Source organism: Chlorocebus sabaeus, chromosome 20 (genome assembly GCF_047675955.1).
Source record: "Chlorocebus sabaeus isolate Y175 chromosome 20, mChlSab1.0.hap1, whole genome shotgun sequence".
Classification (NCBI taxonomy): domain Eukaryota; kingdom Metazoa; phylum Chordata; class Mammalia; order Primates; family Cercopithecidae; genus Chlorocebus; species Chlorocebus sabaeus.
Window position 1 is genome coordinate 99898723 of NC_132923.1, and position 22929 is coordinate 99921651.

General features: G+C 42.6%; 1 long non-coding RNA gene across 4 annotated transcripts in view; it reads left to right on the plus strand.

Annotated features, from left to right (window-relative positions):
- LOC119623946 (uncharacterized) overlaps positions 1 to 22929 on the plus strand; it is a 346855-nt gene that overhangs the window by 310838 nt on the left and 13088 nt on the right. For all 4 annotated transcript variants that reach the window (XR_005240051.2, XR_005240056.2, XR_005240062.2 and 1 more), the window contains exon 4: positions 22698 to 22847. This is a non-coding gene — a long non-coding RNA (uncharacterized lncRNA). The remainder of the gene's footprint in view (positions 1 to 22697; positions 22848 to 22929) is intronic.

Sequence of the window (22929 nt, forward strand, 5' to 3'; positions counted from 1 at the left end):
GGAAGAACAAGTTTAGAGTCTCAAACAAAAGTTTTATTTCAAGAGAATTGTAGCTATTTGACCTGTCTGGCAGCTCCCTGGAAAAACCCCATCACAGGCCTTGCCTTCATTTGACCTAACTAGAAGCTTGTTCAGTGAGACACTCTGCAGATCATTTGTTCAAAACAATCACAGGCAATTGTTTAATATCACACAGTTACTTGAGTTGGGGATACCTACTGGGGTGAACAAGACGCTGGCCAAAAAACTTAAATCTGGTGAATGAGATATTGAAGGGGAACTTTGAAGTACTCTGAAATGTTCCTGTGAATCTAGAAGGCCACATATGTGTAGGGCTGGGCACATGCTCAAGAAAGACCTGAGAATGCCCTACCTCTGACCCTGGAACTCTGCACAAGCAGGAGATGAAGGCTTGGGCAGAGTCATTAATTTTCAGAGCCCTGAAGGTATGTCCTAACCACACATGGAGCCCCCCTTAGTAAAGGATGGGAGGCTTATCGGTATTGGTTGAAGTTATTTAAGGAAATCTCTGTTCAATCATTAGATAATCACTAAGGTAACTGAACAGAGACCTCGATGACTGCATATGAAAAGGAATACAGACTTTACAGAATTAGATCAGAGAAGTCACTAAATAAACAGCAATAACAACAAATCCAGAGGAGGGGGTAAATCTGATTTCCAGAGTTGCCACAGTATATTATTTAAAATGTTTAGTTTCCAACAAAAAATTATTAAACATGCAAAGAAACAGGAATATATGGCTCATATATAAAGGAAAAAAAGTAGTCGTAAGAAACTACACCAAGTTTCTTAAGAGGAAGTTGAGATGTTGGGCTTACTAGAAAAAAGACTTTAGATTAACTACAACAAATGTTTTTAGAACTAAAATAAAGGACATCCAAAGAATTAAATTAAAGTATAAGAACAATGTCTCACTAAATAAAGACTATCATTGAAGAGATAAATATTATGTGTATTATATATATATATGTATACATATATGAACAAAATAGTAACTATGGAGTTGAAAAGTATGATAACTGAAGTGAAAATTTTACTAGATAATCTCAACAGCAGGTTTGAACTGGCAGAAAAAAGGACTAGCAAACTTGAAGACAAGTCAATTGAGATTACCCAGTCTGAGAAACAGAAAAAAAGGAAAAAATGAGCAGAGCCTCAGAGACCAATGGGACATCATGAAGCATACTAAGATATGCGTAACGGAAGTCTCAGAAAGAGAGAAGAGAGAGAAAAATGCAAAAAGAATATTTGGAGAAATAATGGCCTAAAATGTCCTAAATTTGATGAAAAACTTTACACATTCAAGAAGCTCAATAAATTTCATGTAGAATAAAGTCAAAGAGATTCACACATAGTCAAATGGTCAAAAGCCAAAGACAAAAAATAATCCTAAAATCACCAAGAGGTAAATTACTCATCACATACAAGAGATCCTCAAAAAGATTAAGAGCTGACACTTCATCAGAAACCAGGGAGGCCAGAGGCTGTGTAAAGACATATTCAAGATGCTGAAAGAAAAAGGTTAACTAAAACACTCCAGCTCATCATCACTGATCGTTAGAGAAATGCAAATCAAAACCACGATGAGATACTATCTCATGCCAGTTAGAATGGTGATCATTAAAAAGGCTGGAAACAACAGATGCTGGCAAGGATGTGGAGAAATAGGAACACTTTTGCACTGTTGGTGGGAATGTAAATTAATTCAACCATTGTGGAAGACAGTGTGGTGATTCCTCAAGGATTTAGAATCAGAAATACCATCTGACCCAGTAATCCCATTACTGGGTGTATACTCAAAGGATTATAAATCATTCTACTATAAAGACACATGCTCATGTATGTTTATTTCAGCACCATTTACAACAGCAAAGACTTGGAACCAACCCAAATGCCCATCAATGATAGCCTGGATAAAGAAAATGTTGCACATAAACCATGGAATACTATGTAGTTATAAAAAACAATGAGTTTATGTCCTTTGCAGCACATGGATGAAGCTGGAAACCATCATCCTCAGCAAACTAACACAGGAACAGAAAACCAAACACTGCATCTTCTCACTCATAAGTGGGAGTTGAACAATGAGAACACATGGACACAGGGAGGGGAACATCACACACTAGGGCCTGTCAGAGGGTGAGTGAAAAGGGGGATGTAGAGCATTAGGGACAAATACCTAATGCACATGGGGCTTAAAACCTAGATGATGGGTTGATAGGTGCAGCAAACCATCATGATACATGTATACCTATGTAACAAACCTGCACGCTCAGCACATGTATCCCAGAAGTTAAAGTTAAAAAACAAAAACAAAAACAAAGCCTCAAAAACAAAGGAGGTATTAACACATTCTTAGATAAACAAAAACCAAGAATTCGTTGGTAATAGGCCTGCCCTACAAAAGATATTAATGGGAGTCTCTCAAGTTTAAACAAGAGGACTAAGCAGTCAGTTGAATCCACACAAAGAAATAAAGTGCAAAAGTAACAGTAACATGGGTAAATATAAAAGATAGTATAAGTACATTTTTGTTTGTAATGATTTTCTTTTCCTATTTCACTTAAAACACAATTGCATAAAGCAATAATTATAAAATTGTGTTGATGAGCTGATAATGTATAAAGACCTGATTTGTATAATAATCAACAAAGGAGGAGGAAGCAAAGATATATTGGGAACAAAGTTTTTGCATATTATTGAAATTATGTCACATTATTCAAACTAAATTAAGAAGTTAATTATAACTCCCAGAGAAACCACTAAGACAAGAACTAAAAAACAAACCATGGTAATGAAACAACAGAGAATTAAAAAAATACACTAGAAAGTATCTAGTGTATACAAATGAAGGCAGTAATGGAAGGGTAGAGGAGCAACAACAACAAAAACCCATGCCATATAGAAAACAAACACCAAATATCACATATAATTTCTACCTTATCAGCAATTACATTAAATGTGAATCAACCAAACATTCCAATCAAAAGGCTGAGATTGGCAAAATAGGAAAAAACCCCCATAATCCAACTATATGCTGTCTACAAGAGGCACACATTACATTCAAAGACAAAAATAGGTTAAAAGTAAGAGGATAGACCGAGCGCAGTGGCTCTTGCCTGTAATCTCAGCACTTGGGAGGCTGAGGTGGGCGAATCACGAGGTCAGGAAATCGAGACCATCCTGGTTAACACATTGAAACCCTGTCTCTACTAAAAATACAAAAAAATTAGCCAGACGTGGTGGTGGGCACCTGTAGTACCAGCCACTCGGGAGGCTGAGGTGGGAGAATGGTGTGAACTCGGGAGGCAGAACTTGCAGTGAGCTGAGATCGAGCTACTGCACTCCAGCCTGGGCGAAAAAGTGAGACTCCATCTCAAAAAAAAAAAAAAAAAAAAAAAAAAAAAAAAAAAAAAAAAAAAGTAAAAGGATAAAGAAAAATATACTGTGCAAAGAGTAACCAAATAAGAGCTGGAGAGGCTACACTAATCAGACAAGTAGACTTTAAAATTAAAAACTGTTTCTAGAGACAAAGAATGTTTTATAATTATGAAAAGGTCAATGTATTGGAAATGCATAACAATTAAATACATATATTCACTTAGCAAGGCCCTAACATCTATGAAGCAAAACCTGATAGAATTGGAGAGAGACATAGAATATTCAATAGTAATAGTTGGAGACTTCTATACTCCACTTTCAATAATGAATGGAACAACAAGGTTGAAGATCGAAAAGGAAATAGAAGACTTGAATAACATTATAAAGCATACATCATGCAGAATATTTCAACTAATAATGCAGAATACACATTTTTCACAAGTGCACATAAAACATTCTCCAGGATAGACCATATGTTAGACCATAAGACAGACAAGCCTCAATAAATTCGAAATAATTAAAATTATGCAAAATAAGCTCTTTGACCACTATAGAATAAAATTAGAACTCAGTAACAGAAGAGAAAGTGAGAAATTCACAAATACATTCAAATTAAACAATACATTCCTAAATAAAAAATGGATTAAAGGAAAATATCAAAAGGTAATTAGAAAATACTCTGAGATAAATGAAAATGTAAACACAACATACCAAAACGTATGGGACACAGCAAAAGCAGTGCAGAGAGAACTTTATAGCTATCAGCCCCTATATTAAATAAAAAGGCAGATCTCAAATCAATGACCTACACTTCCACCTTACAAAACTAGTAAAAGAAGAGAAAAGTAAACCAAAATCAGGCATAAGGGAGAAAATAATAAAGATTAGAGTAGAAATAAATAAAATAGAGAATAGAAAAACAATAGAGAAATTTAATGAAAACCAAAAGTTAGTTTTTAAAAATATCAACAAATTGACAAATCCTTTCAGAAAACTGTCCAAGAAAAAGAGAGAAGACTCAAATTATTAAAATCAGAAATGAAAGAGGTGACATCACTACAGATCTTACAGAAATAAAAATGATTATCTGCTAATACTATGAATAACTGTATGCCAACAAATTAGGTGATAGAAATGAAATTAACCAATTCCTATACAGATGTAAACTACTGAAACTGACTGAAGAAGAAATATAAAAGTGTGAATTTATCTATTACAAGAGATTGAATTAATAAAAAACCAAAACAACAACAATAAAATATTTCCAACAAAGAAAAGCCCAGGCACAGATGTCTTTACTGATGAATTCTACCCAAGATGTAAAGAATTAATACCAATTTTTCATGAATCCTTCAATTAAATAGAAGAGGACAAAACACTTCCCAATGAATTCTATGAGCCCAGTATTACCTTAATACCAAAACCAGATAGCAAGAAAATAAATCTGTAGTCCTCATGCATATAGACACAAAATTCTCAACAAAATACTGGTGTAGTGAATCAAGCAATATGCAAAATAATTGTACCCCATTACCAAGTGGAATTTATTCCAGGAATGTAAAGTTCTTTTAACATCTATAAAAACAACTAATATGATATACCATATTAATAGAAAAAGGAACAAAATCTACATGATAATTTCAATAGATGCAGAAAAAGTATTTGACAAAATCCAACTCCCTTTCAAGATAAAAGCACTCAATAAAATAAAAATGAAGACATTTTCCTCAGCTTAATAAAACTCATCTATGAAAAAAACCCACAGCTAACATACTGGTGAAAGACTGATAACTTTTCCTCAAAGATTAGGAGTAAGACAAATATATTCAGTCTCACTATTTATATTTAACATTGTAATGGAGGTTCTAGCCAGGGCAATTGGGCAAGTAAGGGAAATAAAAGACACCCAGATTGGAAAGGAAGAAGTAAAATTATGTCTATTTGCAGATAACATGATGTTATGTATAGTAAATACTAAGGAAAACACACACACAAACTGCTAGAACAAGTCCAGTATGGTTGCAGAATATAAGATCAATAATAGAAGTCAATTATATTTCTATATACTATTAAAAATCCAAACATGAAATTAAGAAAGCTATTCTATGTATAATAGCATAAATAGTATAAAATTATCAGGAATACATTTAACAGGAGTGCAAGACTTGTATAACCAAAAATGCAGTTGAAAAATATTGTTGAAAAAGTTAAAGAAAACCTAGATAAATGGAGAGACATTTCATATTCATGATCAGAAGACTTAATATTGTTAAGCTGGCAATACTCCCCAAATTGATCTACAGATTAAATGCAATCCCTGTTAGAATCCAAGCTGACTTCTTTGTAGAAATTCACAAGCTGATTCTAAAGTTCATATTAAATTTAAAGAGACCCAGAATGACCAAAACAATCTTGAAAGGCAAGAACAAAGTATGAGTGCTCTTACTTCGTGATATCAAAACTTACTACAAAAAAAACAAAACAAAGCAAAACAAAAAAAACCACCTAGTAATCAAGACAGTGCAGGACTGGTGGCTGGCATAAGGATAGACGTGTACATCAATGGAATGAAATTGAGTTGATACATAAACCCATACATCCATAGTCAATTGATTATTAACAAGGTTGCCAAGACAATTCAGTGAAGGAAAGAATGGTCTTTTCAACAAATGGTGCTGGACACTGGATAGCCACATGCCAAAGAGAAAGAAGTAGAACCCTACCTCACATCATATACAAAAATTAGCTAAAAATGGATCAAAGACCTAAACATAGGAGCTAAAGCTATAATACTTCTAGAAGAAAATGCAGGAGCAAATCTTTATAACCTTGGATTTGACAGTGGATTCTTAGATTTGACACTAAAAGCACAAGTGACAAAACAAACAAAAAATAGATAAAGTGGACTTCATCAAAATTAAAACTTTCATGCTTCAAAGGACACGATCAAGAAAGTGAAAAGACAAACCTACAAAATGGGAAAAAGACATGCAAATTATATGTCTGATAAGGGAATTGTTTTCAGGATATATAAAGAACACTTACAACTCAACAATAAAAAGAAAAGTGACTCAATTTTTAAAATGGGCAAACAATTTGAACAGAAATTTCTCCAAAGAAGATATATAATTGTCCAATAAGCACATGAAAAGATGCTTAACATCATTAGTCATTAGGAAATGCAAATTAAAACCACTATGAGATACAACTTTACATACATTGGAATGGCTAAAATAAAAAAGACACACAATAACAAAGATTGACAAGTATACCCAGAAATTGTAATCTTGATCCATTGCTAGTCAAATTGCAAAATAGTACGACCACTTTTGAACAATTTGGTAGTTCCTCAAAAAGTTAAACATAGAGTTAACTCTATAATATAATAGAACATTCCCACTCCTAGATATATATCCAAGAGAAATGAAGACATATCTTCACCCAAATGCTTGTACATGAGTGTTCATGGCAGCATTATTCATAATAACCAAACAAATTGACCATCAGCTGATTAATGGATAAATAAAACGTGGTATATCAATACAATGGAATATTACACGACCATAAAAAGGAGTGAAGTACACACTACAACGTGGATGAACCTTGAAAATGTTATGCTAAGGGAAAGAAGCCAGTCACAAAAGATCACACATTGTATGATTGCATTTATATGAAATGTCATGCATAGGCAAATCCATTGAGACAGAAAGTGGGTTAGTGGTTGCCAGGGACTGTCAAGCAAGGGGGAATGAGGAATGACTGCTAATTAGTATGGGATTTCTTTTGGAAGTGATGATGAAATGTTCTAAAATGTTCTCAAATTAGATAAGTTACACAACTCTGTGGCTATACTAAAGGATCACTGAATATTATACTTTAAAAGGGTACATTTTATGGTGTGTGGACTGCAGCTCAATAAAAATGTTATTTGAAAAGACTTAACGGCTTCCCCATTGCTCTTGGAATGAATTTCCACCTCCTGCAGGATGAGGCTCCTGCTGATCCCTCCAGGTTTATCTTTTGTTCCCCCAACACCCAAGCATTCAGTGCTCCAGCCTCATGACAGATCCCTCAACATGCTCCCAAGTCCTTATCTCTGCACATTCAAGCTTGCTGTATATACAATATTGAGGGTATGACCAAGGGCTTGGGAGTCACATCTTAGGGCAGCCTCTTTGCCCTAGAAATGGCCAGACTAATGCCAACTCCATCTCTGAACACTGAGGGATGCTCTAAAAAGTTCAATAACCTCTTACATTAGATGGCTCCAAGGCCCACCTTTCCCACAGGCTTTCCTGGAGATCCCAGTTTTTCTAGATATTGGAAATTTAATCCAGTAGACACAGAAACTGCTCTCTTAGTTGGTGGTAGGCTCTCAAGTTGAAAAACCAGGTGAGATCGGGGCAGGGGCACTGGACTAAACCAGATATTGGATTAGCATATGGAAGAAGCTGACCAGGAGAAAGGGAGTACATACAAGAATGTCAGTGAGAGAGAGAGAAAAGAGTCTACACAGCCCTGGGGGATGAACAGAGAAAGCCTGGGTTCAGCTGCACTTCTGAGCTTTTGTTCTGTGAGATGCCTGTATCTTTTTCATAATGTGCCCTCTTTATGTGAGCTAACTTGAATGGTTTTCTGTTTCTTGCAAATCAAGCATGTCACCCTCCTTTAAAGCCAAAAATGTCCCTTTCTGCCCTTTTAGACCCCAGTAGGTCTCTGCCATCCAGGTGTGTATTTAGCCTTTCTTGCCTGGACCAATGACAGGTTCTGCGGCTTGGTCCCAGCATGCAGCAATGCGCATCCTGTTATTATTCATTACACTTTCTCTTTCAGCTTCTAAGATCTGGGGTTGGACAGACAATTTTTAAGCTTCAGCTTTTCTGCTGGAGACTCTCCTAGATGACAGTCTGAACCTTTAAATCCTGTATGTCTCACACTGAACTTCTCATCTTTCTCTTACAAATTTCTCTAAATCAACCGCCTGCCATCATGCTGGACTTTGGGGTTGTCACCACTGGCCTGACAAAACCCAGGCAAGAAGAGTCAGCCTGACTCTGTCCTCTCACTCAGCTCCTAGTAGCTCATCCTTCCTCTACAGGTCTCTCCTGTCTGGCTGCCTCTTCACTGGCCTCCCTGCCTCCAGCCTCTCTCTTCTTCCTGTTGCTCTGCATACATTTGCTGTGTGATGCTCCCCAAAATACTGCCATGACATCGGCTAAGACAACTAGCACATGTCACATACCTACTGTGGATTTGTATACTGTGGCAAGAGCTTTAAATTTTAATTTATTCTACAATTAATCTCAAGAGGGAGTTTTTAGCTTCTCCATTTTATAAATGAGAAGTTTGAAGCACGAAGAGTTTCAGCAACTTTCTACTCTATCCTGAACTCCATACAACGAGTCATGATTTAAACTCAGGTCTGTCTGACTCTTGCTCTTTCAGGTAAACTGGACTGGGTCAGGTTATTCCCCCATTCAGAGACCTTCCATGTGACTATTTCCCAGAGACAAAGTCCAAAGTCTTTTTTTTTTTTTTTTTTTTTTTTTGATATTCAAGGACCTCCATGAGCTGGCCCCAACCTGGACCTCCAAGTGTATTAGTCTCTTCTCACGCTGCTAATAAAGGCACACACAAGACTGGGTAATTGATAAAGGAAAGAGGTTTAATTGATTCACAGTTCAGCATGGCTGGGGAGGCCTCAGGAAATTTACAATCATGGCAGAAGGCGAAAGGGAAGCAAGGCACCTTCTTCACAAGATGGCAGGAAGGAGATGTGCAAGCAGGGGAAATGCCAGATGCTTATAAAACCATCAGATCTCTTGAGACTCACTTATTATCACAAGAATAGCATGGGGGAAACCACCCTCATGATTCAATTACCTCCACCTGGTCCCTCCCTTGATATGTGAAGATGATGGGGATTACAATTCAAGATGAGATTTGGGGTGGGGACACAGAGCCAAGCCATATCACCAAGTAAACTGACCAGCTGAAGGTTCTTAGAGTCATCTTTTTATTTGTTTTTTATTTGTTTCTCTGAATTTTCATTTAGATTGTTCACCTCACATGTAAAACACCTTCTAGGAGGAACATGTAATTCTCTGAGGTATTGTCTGTTGTGGGCGTTCCCTGAAAACACAGAGAATAGCCTCCCTTTTGCTCTGCAATAGAAAGGTTTCAGCAAATTCAGTATGCGCTGCTTGGGAGAGAAAACAGGACATATGAGCCCCAAAATTATTATTGAGAATTATTAAGGTGTCTGTATAATTGATGATCTAAACCAAAACACGTTTGAGAGTAAAAAGTGTGCTATTGATCATTACATGGAACAACAGACAAAACCTGAGACTCTCCTAAGACACCAGGATGGATGGCTGCCCTGGTAATTACCCCATTATGAATCTCATCTCCCCAAGACAGGAGTCAGAACTCACTTTCCCAGCCTCCCTTGCAGCTACTGGTAGACATGTGACCTGGGCTTGTCCAATCAGCTGCATCTATGAGAGCCTTCCAGTCAGCAGAGAGCACCTTGAGGCAGGAGGCTCTGTGTGGATGCTGAGCTGTTGGCAAAGGGGTGGAGGGTGGTAGAGAGCCATCAAGCTTTTGGAGGCAGCGGTGATGTCCCGGGAAGGGTGTTCTGTGCTCCAGGCCCACAAAGCAAGCTTCAGTGTCTGTGCCTGAAACAGCAGGACCATATCCACAAATGGGCCAGTCATATGACTTGAATGTTGTTTCTGGCAACATAGAAAACCAGCTCTCTGACCTTCCCTGAAATTCTGAGTGATCTAGCAACATTTGATATATTGATGCTTTTCCTCAAAATCAGTTAGAGAGGGTTATGGGTTCTGACTCATGCAACAGGGAAATGTGTAGGTTTTTTGTTGGCTTGTTTGATGTGTGTGTGTGTGTGTGTGTGTGTGTGTGTGCGCGCGATGGAAGCAAATTTCCTAAAGAGTAGAAGGTGGCAGCCTCAAGGCTGTAGATAATGGAATTTAAAACAATTTTGTTTTCAGTGCTGGGCATTCCTACAGGGGCTCCCGTAGATGTTCAGGCAGCAGTAAGGCTAAGCATGGCTTTCCTGAGATCAGCAGCTGCTCCTATAGCAAGAGCAACAAACATGGGCCCAGCAGGGCCTGTGGTCCCCCCAAACCCACCTTCCAACTCACTTTCGTGCTTCTAAGTCTTATTTCTTAACTTGCTGTTCTGAGAACTTTCCAACAGACCAAAGTGGGAGCTTCCCTTCAGAAAGGATCTGTTGATGGGCGCCTGCCTAGCCCTTTGTCCAGGAGCCTCTAACTTTGGGCAAGGCCCTCCTTCTCTTGGTGCCTCAGGCCAGCCATCCCCACAGTCAGTTTAGTTTGGCTCTTACCATGTCCTTTAAAACCCAATTCAGGTTCCTCCTCCTGCTCCAAGTCTTCCTTGCTCATCTAGCTCAGTGATGCCTCTCATCTGTTTACACCCCTGTGTGACAGTAGCTCCCATCATCTTGACCATTTGTTTAACAAATAATCACATTGTCTTGTCAAGAATTGTGCTACTTTCTCTTTTTTTTTTTTTAAGTGATTCAATTTGTCATGTGATTCTGTTAAGTTTCCCTGACTTGAGGGAAGAGATTATGACTTACACTCCTAATTTCCTCCCTGTAATTTCCTTTATAGCATTAACTGAGTGTCTTCTGTGTAGGAGATTTTCAAAAGTATTTGTTGAAAACAAAATAAGCCAAGCTAATATGAAGTAGAAAAATGAAAAGATATAAAAGTTTCCAAACTGTTTGCTTTGGTTCTCTTGACTTAGTCTGTTATTGGCTGTTTTTAAGTACTCAGAGACCACTGTTTACATATTGTTCAGGTCAGTTTCTCTTGGGTACACGTGGGGAAGGCTCATCTTTCCATGAAGTCGCAAGTCACCAGTTCAGGAATGTGGCCCAAGAGGACTTGCTGCTTCTCTTCCAGCCTCTCCCAGGAACAGTTGCTTTTCAGAGCAAGCGTGGATCTTGGCCAGCCTTCTGGGGCACACTTTGTATCAAGAGCATGTAGTCTAGAGTTCAGGAGCAGGGGCTTCAGAGCCAGACTACCTGGTTTGAATACCAGCTCTTCCACTTTCAGGCCCCTGAAGACATATCCAGTCCTTTTCTTCTGAGCACACAGAAGACCACCCTGCCTAGCTTCTTTGCAGCTATGTGGAGACACATAACTAGTCTGGCCAATGGGATGTGAGAAGAGATAAGGAAACTCATAGAACTTGTGAGATTTTTGCAAGTTATTTAATCACTCCATGCCTCAGTTTCTCCATGTATAAATGATGATAATAATATTTATCTTATAAGATTGCGGTGAGGATTTAATTAGCTATGATAGCTGAGATGCTTAGAAGGTGCTTATAAAAGCATAGCTATGATTATTATTTTAAAATGATGTTATTAGAGAAAGCAAAAATACATATGCATAACAATTGTTGAATAGAAAGATCACATAATGGTGCAAAGAGGCTTACAACATTCTCCAGGATGTACATGTATCTCTACAAACAGAGAGAAGCAAAACCAAAAAAACAACAAACCAACAAGCAAACAAAACAGAAGCCAAAGTAAGGGGCAGCCTGGAGGTTAAGCCCACTTTTCTGGTATTTGGAGACTCTGTCTTGAATGACCCTCCACTCCTGGGTGCCTGGCCCCTCCTAGTGTGCTCCGGCCAGATCCATATACATCCTAAAACAGGTGTGTTTTGCTCCCGAGTCACATTGCATATTCCAGCAGAAAAACAGCTCTGTTTATTCTTTGAGCAACTCTTTGGTCTCTTATCACTTTGGATTTCAGGCCCCCGAAGACATACCTTTTCTTCTGAGCCCACAGAATACCACCCTGTCTAGCTTCTTTGCAGCTACGTGGAGACATGTGACTAGTCTGGCCAATGGGATGTGAGAAGAGATGATGAAAGTTGGAGGAGAACTTGTGAGATTGCCTTGACTGCTCTTCACCTGCCACAGTGGCTAAGAGGATAAGGCTATCAAGGGTGGAGCCTCTCTAGGCCTGGGTTCCTGGGTGACTGTGTGGAGCTGAGACCCTAGGCTAACTCACAATGAACGTGCCATGTGAGGAAGAAATAAAGCTTTATGTATTAAGCCACCGGAGCTTAAGGTTTAATTTGTGACTGTGGTGTAGCCTACCCTATTCTAACCAATACAAGGATCTTTGGATCTTTGGATGACTCTCCTCAAGGAATTCATACACAAAAACATCCTCCCTGCATGAGAACTCCCTGTATGGTTCCAGCAGTATCTCTCACCTGCAATAGTGACTAAAGCCTAGACTCTCTGCTGGCTATTTCATTTCTACTGAGCTAGGTATTGTATTTGCTCTGTTATTACCTTGCTCCCCTGACAATCCTACAATCCACACAGCAGCCAAAGTGATCTTTTGAAAAGAACGCAAAATCAAATCAGATCATGTCACTCTCTTGCTTAAAGCCAGCCAATTCACCCTCCCTGCAAACCATGATACTCAGAATCAAATGCAGATTCCTTGGTATGGCTTAAAGACTCTCTGCTTCTCTGACCTCACCTCCTATGGTGCTGCAGCTACATTTGTTCCTACTTCAGTCTTTGTACCTGGCTGTTCCCTCTGCCTGGCTTGCTCTTCTTCCCTCTTGTTATTTAGAGCTCAGCTTAAAAGTCAACTCAGGGGTATCTTCCCTGACCACTGCAACTAAAATGCCCCTCACCCACACATGTGTCATTCTATTGTACCACTCTGATTAATGTCTTTATAACACTGACCAACATCTGAAAGTATTTTGCTTAATTATTTATTTACTCATTTTTTTTCTCCTTTTTCCCCACAAGAATATAAATTTGAAGAGGGCATGGACCTTTTCTGTCTTGCCTACCCTCATATCCTGGTAGCAAGTCCCTAGCAGAGTACCTGACACATCATGGATGCTCAAAAAATATTTCTTGACTGGCTGGATGAATAAATGAGTGAATCATCATCAGGGTTGTTGCTGGTGAACCCCTCCTCTTGCAGCTACCTGCCTTTGAATTTGCCCTCAGGCTTCCCAGCTAGTTTTTTTTTTAGCCTTTCTGACCCATTGTTCCTTCCACAGAGTTCAAGGCAATCCTGCTCCTCCTATGAACCAAAAGAAAGTGCCAGCAGCTTCTGGTGATGAAGCTCTTCTTTTCTAGGCAATAAAGCCCCCTCTAGTTGTAGCAGTTTTCTCTGGAATGGTAAGTCCTTGAGATCTAGGGGTTAATTGTTAGTGTGGCAAAGCCCAGGCCATCCTGACTGATAGAAGATTTTTTTGGAGATTATCCTTTCCCTGGATGAGGTTATACCCTGTTTATGATGGATAAACAACTTAAAACCAGTAGCATAGAATGTTAGTGCCAGAGGGGAACTGAGAGACTAACATGTTTTCCTTTTGCAGATGAGGAAACTGAGGCAAAGAGAAAGGAGGGAAATTGATTAAGGCCTTTGGCTTATTGGTTCATTCCTTTGATTGCTGTGATGGATGTTTCCCTGTCTTTTTAACACCCCCGGCTTGTGTATCCTGTTCCTAGGAATTCTGCAACTCATGACTCTCCAACTTATGATAGGAAACAGAACCCACCTCCCACTCAAGAAAATGTCAATGCTTGCAGCACTATTCACAATAGCAAAGACATGGAATCAACCCAAATTCCCATCAGTGGTAGACTGGATAAAGAAAATATGGCACATATACACCATGGAATACTATGCAGTCATAAAAAGGAGGACCAGGATCATGTCCTTTGCAGGGACATGGATGAAGCTGGAAGCCATTATCCTCAGCAAACTAATACAGGAACAGAAAACCAAACATCACATGTTCTCACTTATAAGTGAGAGATGAACAATGAGAACACATGGACACAGGGAGGAGACCAACACACACTGGGGCCTGTTGGGGGATGGGGAGAAAGCATCAGGAAAAATAGCTAATGCATGCTAGGCTTATTACCTAGGTGATGGGTTGATAGGTGCAGCAAACCACCGTGGCACACATTTACCTATGTAACAAACCTGTATATCCTGCAATGTACCCCATAACTTAAAATTTAAAAAAAGGCAATGCTGAGTACTCCCTTTCCCAGGCTCCTGTGCAGCTAGGATGTGGTTGTGTGAGCAGGAGGGTGTGCAAGGCTGGCAGCTGTCCCCAACAGGCAGGGTTTGAGTTTGGGGGTGGGGCAGCACTGCTGTGGGAGGGTCAAGGGTCAGTGCTTGGCGATGGTGGTGGTCTCAGCTACAGGGGCTTGCAGCTAGCTGGGAATGGTAGTGGTGTCCTCCCCAAATAAGTCTGGCTGTGTGGCTTGGGCCACTGTTCTGCTGTGGGGTCCTGGTGCCCTAGAACTTGCTCTGATTCAGTTTGCTATTCAATAACCCTCTAAGAAATTGCTTTTCTCCTTGAACCAGGCATGGCTGGTTTCTCTTGCTTGCAACTAACAATTCTGACTGATTTGTTTCTTCATTCACTTATGCAGCATATTGTTTTAAAACACTGACAGTGTGTCAAGCACCATGTTAAATGCTAGAGAAACAATGGTGAGCAGGACAGATGAGTGCAGCCCTCATGACGCTCACATTGGAGATTGTTAGATGATTGGACAGGAAAAGTACATTAAATTGCAACACATACTCCACTAGGAAACACCCACAGTGACATGGGAGCATTTTAGCAACCTGACCTCATCTAGGGGTGATGACAATAGAATACTTCCTGGAGGAGGTGACATTTAGGCTGAAGGAGGAGAAAGGTTTTCTGGGCAAAGATGGAGGAAACAGACAGCTTTAGGCTGAGGGAATGACATTTAAGAGGGCCAGAGGCAGGAGAGAGAACATGACCTTCAGAGGAACAGGCAGAAGTTATTGTGGCTGGAGCAGAGCTTTCAAGAGAACAGCGATACATGACAAGGTGGGAGAAGTGGCCTGGGCCTGATGGTACAGGATCTTGTCCCCCTTCTTACAGCATTTGAAAATGTTCTTAAGGGCAAAGGAGCCACTGAAGGTTTTCAAACAGGTTGGTGACAAAGCTGGGAATGGGACCCAGTATCCTTCCTCCTAGTCAGTCATTTTCCCTGCGTCACCTGCCTTCAACTCTTCTGCAAAAGGAAGTCTCAGGTCTGCAAGACCCAGTGAAAGCGATCCCACAGAAAAGTGGTGAGTCATACACACACAGCTCTTCACAATGGTCTCAGAGGAAATGCACTTTCTCTGCCTCTTTTTCCCAGTGACTGTAAGACTGCCTGTGCCTTTGCAATCCAAGGGGACACTGACTGTGCTGAGGGTGTGGTGACATCTGAGGGATGAGGCAGCTTAGCTTGGAGGGAGGGAGACTGAGGGGCACTGTGGCTGCCTCTGAAGGATTGTCCAGGCGGTGACTGGGAGCTGCTGTCCTCCCTCCCCACTCAGGGACCCAGAGAACAAGATGGGTGGGGCCCTGCAGAGGACGTGGGGGCAGGTGAAATATCCCCAGCCTTGGGCCAGCGACTCACCAGGACCTCTTTCACAGAGCTGGGGGATGCTGGGGGAGGGGATCCCGAGAAAAGTGGGCCCTGAAGGGGCAGTTTCACCACCTAAGACCTTGAGTCTTCATGCTGTGTGGCAAGTTTGAGCTTAGTTCTGGGAATATCAGTGTAAAGCAAAGGCTTTGGAGTCAATCTACCCTATGTTCAAATTCCAGCACAGCTATGACTTACTGTGTGACTTTGGGCAAATCATTTAGCCCCTCTTTTCTTCACTTTCCTCATCTATAAAATGGGTATACTAGTAATAGCACCCACTTCAAAGGGTTGTGGTGTAGTTTAAATGAAATCAGTTCATCAAGTACTTAGTGTTTTGCTCTTGTGACCTAGAGGATGGGACAAGGCAGCAAGAGTCCAGGAACCTGGGTGTCTAGCTCTCTAGAGCTGAAGGCAGGGAGCATCAGCATTTTGGCTGTGGTCAAGCCAGTCCATGTGCAACCAGCAATTGGCCCTGTGGGTACCAGGACTCAGATGTCCCCTCTGCCCGAGGAGAGGGGTCGAAAAAGGGGTGGATAGGTACCAGAGCCAAAGTTGGGAAGGCAGAATTTGGGGCAGGCAGGCTCCTGGTCTAATTAGAGAAACTGAAGTAGAGACTGAGCAAGCATGGTGGTAGGTGTGGGGGACTGCACCGCATGCTAGGCCTAGGCTGAGGAACCACAGCCAGTCATTTCTTCATTCCTTCATTCACTGAGAACCAATGAATTCAGCCCCCACTCTGTACCAGTGCCTGGGCTGGGCTTTGGAGGGATCGCAGTGAGTGAGAGACATGGCTCTCGCCCTCCTGTAGCTTCCAGTCCAACAGAAAAGACAGACTTAAAGTCATTACAATGACACTCAATGACAGGTGTGTCAAGGGAAGTAAAAGGTGCCACAGAGCACACGACAGGATGCCCAATAGGATGGGAGGTAAGGGCAGGCTTCCTGGAGGAAGCAATGTATTAGCTGAGAGCTGAAGGAGGAGTAGAGTTCACCAAGGTGGGAAGGGAGGAGGTAAGGAAGGAGGGAAGGAACGAGGGAAGGGAGGAGAGTGCTCCAGGCAGAGAGCATGGCATGGGGAAAGACGTGGTCAGAGAGAACACACTTCTGTGGAAAAAGAATATGAGTTCAGTGGGTCCAGAGCTAGACATAAGGGGGTAAAGCTTGAGGTGGCTGGAGGTAAATGCCAGGCTGGGCCCTGGGAGGTGTCTGGAAGAACTTGGACTTCACCTGCTGGCAATGGGGAGTTGTCAGGAGCTTACTTTAAATAGCAGGTGAGCAGCACCGATCGGACCAATTCCCCAGCATTGTGCAGTGAGGAACCAGAACAACTGGACCTGGTGGTCCTAAGAGACCCAATGGGGCAGAGGCTCGGAGTGTCCCTCCTGCCTGGGACAGGATGTGCTCAGGGTATGGGAGTGGCTGGAAGGGCAGTGAAAATCTCCTCGGACCCTCAAGAGGAGGGTCTGAGGGAGCCAAACAAGACAGAGGATGGTCCTCAGGGACCCTTTTGAAAAGACCTAGAAGGTCCCTCTCCTTGAGACCATCACTGCTGGGTTAGGGGTGGGGTGGAAGCCAAGAGAGGGGAGGCTGTGAGTCCCCTGTCTGCCTGGTGATGTGGTCTGGGGAGGAGGGAGAAGGTAGCTGCTCCGAGTGGGACATTAGTCCCGCTGGCACAGAGCCCCTTGTCAGCCATACAGTGGTGCCAGTGGAAGTTACTATGACATCTCAGGTGATTGACTTCTGGAATCAAGACATTTCTCAGTTTGAAACCCAGTTTAAAAAAAAAATCAATGTTTCGCATTCAGTGGTGTTTGGTTAAAAAAAGAAAAATAGCTGCAGCTTGCGCTTCAACAGCAGAAAAGACGGAGCCCCATCAATTATGACAGGGAAAACAACAGTGTCTTTTTGCGGTTTTGTTCCTTCTACTCTAAAAATATTAAGTCATTGAGCCCTACAAGCCATCCACTTGGCAAGTGGCAATGTCTTCATTTGCAAAGCAGGGACCCTGGAGCCTTAAGGGGTAGTGTGATTTCTCCCAGAACAGGAGTTCTGGGGAGCCCGGGAGTCTCACTGCTGGGGACCTGCCGATTGCTTGACCCATGAGCCCCACTGAGCGAACTCTGCAGCATCCTACAAGGCCTGCCCTCATGCCTGTCATCTGAGAGGCCTCCCAGGCTATTTGACCCCAGACCCTGAGAAACACCCGCTCTGTGTCCCACAGCATTGAGTGGCAACTTCAAGCAGAGCCCTTATGAAATGGCAAGTTCCTCTGTCTTCAGTCTCAGCCTGGGTTCATCCATGGCTCACATCTGCATTTTCAGCCCCAGCCGCACATTGGAATCACCTGGGCTTTTTAAAGCTGCAATACTCAGAGCATACCCCAGGCCAGTTAAATCAGAATATCTGAGGCCAACACCCCTGTATCAGTGTTTTTTAAAAAGCTTTTCAGGTGAGTCCAATATGTAGCCAAGGTCAAGAACCAAACAACAATGTAGAAAGCTCTCAAAGGGCCTGTTCTGAGTCAAGTTACCTCGTTTTTTACGCTCCAGTTGTTCCTTCTCCCAAACCTTGTTTGCCCTGTTAAAGTTGAGAATGTGATATGAGAGTCAATGGCAAGAAGTGGCTATTCTGGATGGGTCTCAATAGGGGCCATACTTCAACAGGGATACCAGGGTTCAGCCCTACAAGTCCACATACTCAAGATGCCTGCAGAGAATGAGATGGAGGAAACTGACTCAAACTGACTAGACTCACAGAAGCCTGATGTACAAGCCAATTGCCATCTATTTCAGGCGAGACTGTTTATTTCTACAACCAGAATTTAATTTCACCATTTGGAGAAAATTCTTTCTTGGGGAAAAAAAAATCCCTGAAAAACAAAAACAAATTTCTATGTGTTTTCTTATCTTTATATTTCCCATATATTTTCTTAAAGTACAGTGAAACCATTCTTGTGATTTATTCAATCTTAAGTGATCTTCTATGTAACTGGATCATATTCATAATCATCTTGCAAAAAGACCCATCAAGGAATGATGCCACAGTTTACTGATCCTTTTCCTGTTGTTAAACCTCCAGCTGTTTTATGATTTTCACTATTTTAAATCGTGTAACATTGTCATCCACATCACCATTTCCACATTAAGCACTCCTGTCTTAGGCCGACCCCCACAGGTGGGGCGCCTGAGTCACAGATGTGAGCATCTCTGGGACAGCTCAGCCTCTCAATCCTCCACCATTGTGCTGCGCGTGGGATCTCTTCGACTAGATCAATAATTTCCTAATGCTCCAGAAGGTGTAAATGGAACAAGGGAAGTTCCACGGTCCAAGTTGGATTAAACAATGTTAAACCACATTTTTTAAAAGCAGGACTGAGGTGAAAATAAAAGTCGAGTCAAACAATGTAAAGGTAGAAACTCCTTTACAGCAGGACCTCTGTGAACGTTTATTAAGCTGGGAGGGATTCGGCACTGGGAGGGCTTCGGCACACTGCATTTACAACAAAGCTAACTTGACCTTAGACACTTTTCTAATAGAGCCTCTTATGGGGCCGGTTTTCCAGGGAAGGCATTTTGGGAAAAGCTGGACTAGGAGATCTTGAAGATTTCTTTACGCTCTGAGGTTCCGAGGTTTTAGATCTAAGTAACAAAGCCAGCTGCTGCTGCCGCCTTGAAACTCCAGGGCTCATTCTTCCAGTCCATTTCCTCTGACATTGGCCTACGCCAGGCCTTCGTTTTCTCACTTGAATGACTCCAGCAGCCTTCCACCCGGCCTCCTGCCTGCCGCCTCTTCCCCCCTGCTCCACCCTCTGCAGCCTGTCAGACCCACTTCTTCAAACTCTGATGCTGTCATTCTCTGCTCCCAGGATCCTGCCCCAACCCCTTCTCCAGCCTTCCTCAATGTGCCTGCTCTGACCAAGTCTGCCTTGTTCCCATCACACGCTCAATCAACACATGAGCCTGTGTGCTGCAGCAGGCCTTCTATGCAAAGGGGACCTGGGCTTGGGCTACCCAGGGAAATCCTGGAGATGAGCAGAGGGCAGTGAGGTGGCATTGGGAAACAGGATGAGAGAAGCACAAAGTCCTCGCCATGTCTTCTTCAATTGAATAAAATCAAGAGGTGCACCACGTTGGCCAGTCTGGTCTTGATCTCCTGACCTCGTGATCCACCTGCCTAAAATACAAAAATTAACTGGGCATGGTAGTGCGTGTAATCCCAGCTACTTGGGAGGCTGAGGCAGGAGAATATCTTGAACCAGGGAGTTGGAGGTTGAAGTGAACCGAGATCGCGCCACTGCACTCCAGCCTGAGACAAAAAAAAAAAAAAAAAATCAAGAGGTGCAGATGCTGCCTCTGGTGGAGAGACCAGTGCCTTGAGCCCATGCTCCCTTGTCTCCATGGCAACCAATGATGGAATTGGCAGCCAGGGATCTGGGGTCTACACCCCTCTTCTCCAGAAACTTGAGTGCCTGAGGGCTTCTAGGGCCTGACTCTGGCATTTATGCCTCCCTCCTTCCCCTATCTCCCTGTTCTCTCTCTCTCTCTTTTTCTTTCTACATGTATCCACTTACGTAATTATCGAGCCTCTTTAGAGAGTGTGGTTCCTAGACTTGAAGATCAGAAAATGGTGTAGGCCTTACATCCAAATCTCAGCTCAGCATTTATCAGGGGCTCTCATCACACACGTAAGGCACAGCAGTAATCATGAAGTCTGTTTATTGCATCCCTACCATGGCCCAAGCCCCTTTCATATACATTGTTTCATTTACTCATAAATCATGAAATGTCAGAGCTGGAAGGGGCATTAGGGACTATTACTCCATTTAGCAATCAACTTTTTTTTTCTAAGTGAAAATTTTCTGCAGAAGCTCTACGTACAAAGCAGATAAAATTGGTGGTGGTTTGGTTGAAGTGGGGCTGGCTCAACTGCTTTAGCCTCACCCCTTGTTTCATGAGAAATGAGGTTCAGAGAAGGGAGGTCACTTCTAAACTCACAGTGAGTTAAAGATGCCTGGACTTGGCCCTGCAGCTCCTGACCCATAGTGCTGTGCATTTTGTGCTTTTCCACCCTGACTGGGGATGTATGCTAATGTGGATGACACTCTGGCAGCCTCTGACTGGCTGCAGAGGGAGAGGCCATGCCTTCTGTTTACCCTGTGACCCAGTCATGTGCAAGATGGAGAGATGCCCATTGAGCAGGTGGTGTGGGGAGCCCCTGCAGATGCCATTGGGTGTGACTGGATATGTGGGCACCAGATGCCCTCACAGGATAGGTTCTTGTACTATTGAGAGCCATACAATCTAAGGCTATAGCACCTCTGAACATTTCTAGCACCTCTAGAGGCAAACAAGCATCCCTCATTTCCCTAGCATAAGCAGGCTTGCTGTATGTAAGAATGGGAAGTAGCAGCTCTATTTTCTGCAAGTGGCTGATCCTGGAGGACCTGCAGACTATTGGGAAATCCAGGTTTGCCAGCACCCAACCCTGGGGGAAGCCTGCACAGCAGGAGCCTCCCTTGCCAGTCTGAGCCAACACATTCACCAGGTCTCCTGCAGAAAAACATCAGCTGGCCATGCATGTTGAGAGCAGAGTGGCTGGAAGTGTCAGAGTAGGAGGGAGGCGGATCCTTTGCTCATCCTGAGGCAACAGCTTTCTTCTCAGGCTCTTCCAAAGGGTGCCCACGCCATGTATGTGGGAGCAGGGAGGGTGGCCAGACCTGATTCTACTACAAGGTTGACACCTGTTTGCATTAAACAAGATTTGACTTGGCTATAGAGATGGGATGATTGTGGCTGAAAGGGTGGAGGGGTGATGATGACAGTGCTGGAGATGTGATGAGACGCATTCCTTAGTCACTCCACAAGCATTACTAGGCAATCTTCTGTGCGCCAGACACTGCAAGGACTAGGAAAAAAGATAGACATAGACACCTCCTCAATGGGCTTCCTTGAAGATGTCCCCGGACCCCAGGTCAGGTTAAGACCCCTGTTAGTTGCTTTCTGGGGCTCCTGTGCTTTTCCTTCATATCACTTGCCATAGTGTACAATAGGTGTTTCTGTGATTATTTGATTTCTGCCTGTGTCTACCTCTAAACTATATGCTTTGCCCACTCTGTATCCTTAGGCCAAGGACAGAGTCCAGTAGGTACTTATAAAATATTTACCAGATGAATAAAAAGAGAGTCACTTTTGGCAATCTCAGTAGAGACTTCCTTCAAAGTCCAAGAATTTACCCTTCAGCACAGCAAGGGTTCTGTGCCCACAGATTAGGCACCACACACGGCAGGTCAGTGGCAAGGAAGTGAAGACATTTTTGGCTTAGCCTTAAAGGAAATAAAATGCTTGAATGCTGCTGGGTGGGGTGGGCCGGGCTGGCACTGATGGCAGAGTGGAGTGGGAGATAAACAGGATGGGAGGAGAAGGCTCTGGGCTTTATTCTAATGGAATCCCCAGCTTGTCTTCTGTCCCCAGTCAGATCCTCAGTGAGAGAATCAGAGCAGGAATCGGATGTGCCCATGTCAGGAAGCCATGGAAAGCCACCCTACTCATTTGGACTCGAAGGACAGTTGGAGAGACTGAGGCCTTAACTCAGCAGATCATGCCCATTGGTGTCCAGATTCCAGGGGGTGAGTGGGTATAGAGTTGGCACCAATAGGCAGCATCATAACCACCATAGCAGGGAGCAAGAACTCCTCCCATGCTTGGAGGAGAGGCTAGAGGCCAGGTACTTTCAATGTTCACTGCTGTGCCCGGCTCCATAACCTTCCTCCTCAGGCAACTCCATGGACTGGGGAACCTCTCACCACTGGAACCTGCAGAGAAGACCGCTGTGAGGATAGGTGGAGGAGTCCTCCTCAGGTGGTTCTTGGCAGCGACTTCCTAACCCCGGCAGCTCAAGGAAGCATTGAGACAGACACTTTGAGAGTAAGTGTGACACCTGGATATTGCACAATGTAATGGAACCAGCCAAGTGGTAAATGTAGCTTTTAAATAGGTTTTATGTTCC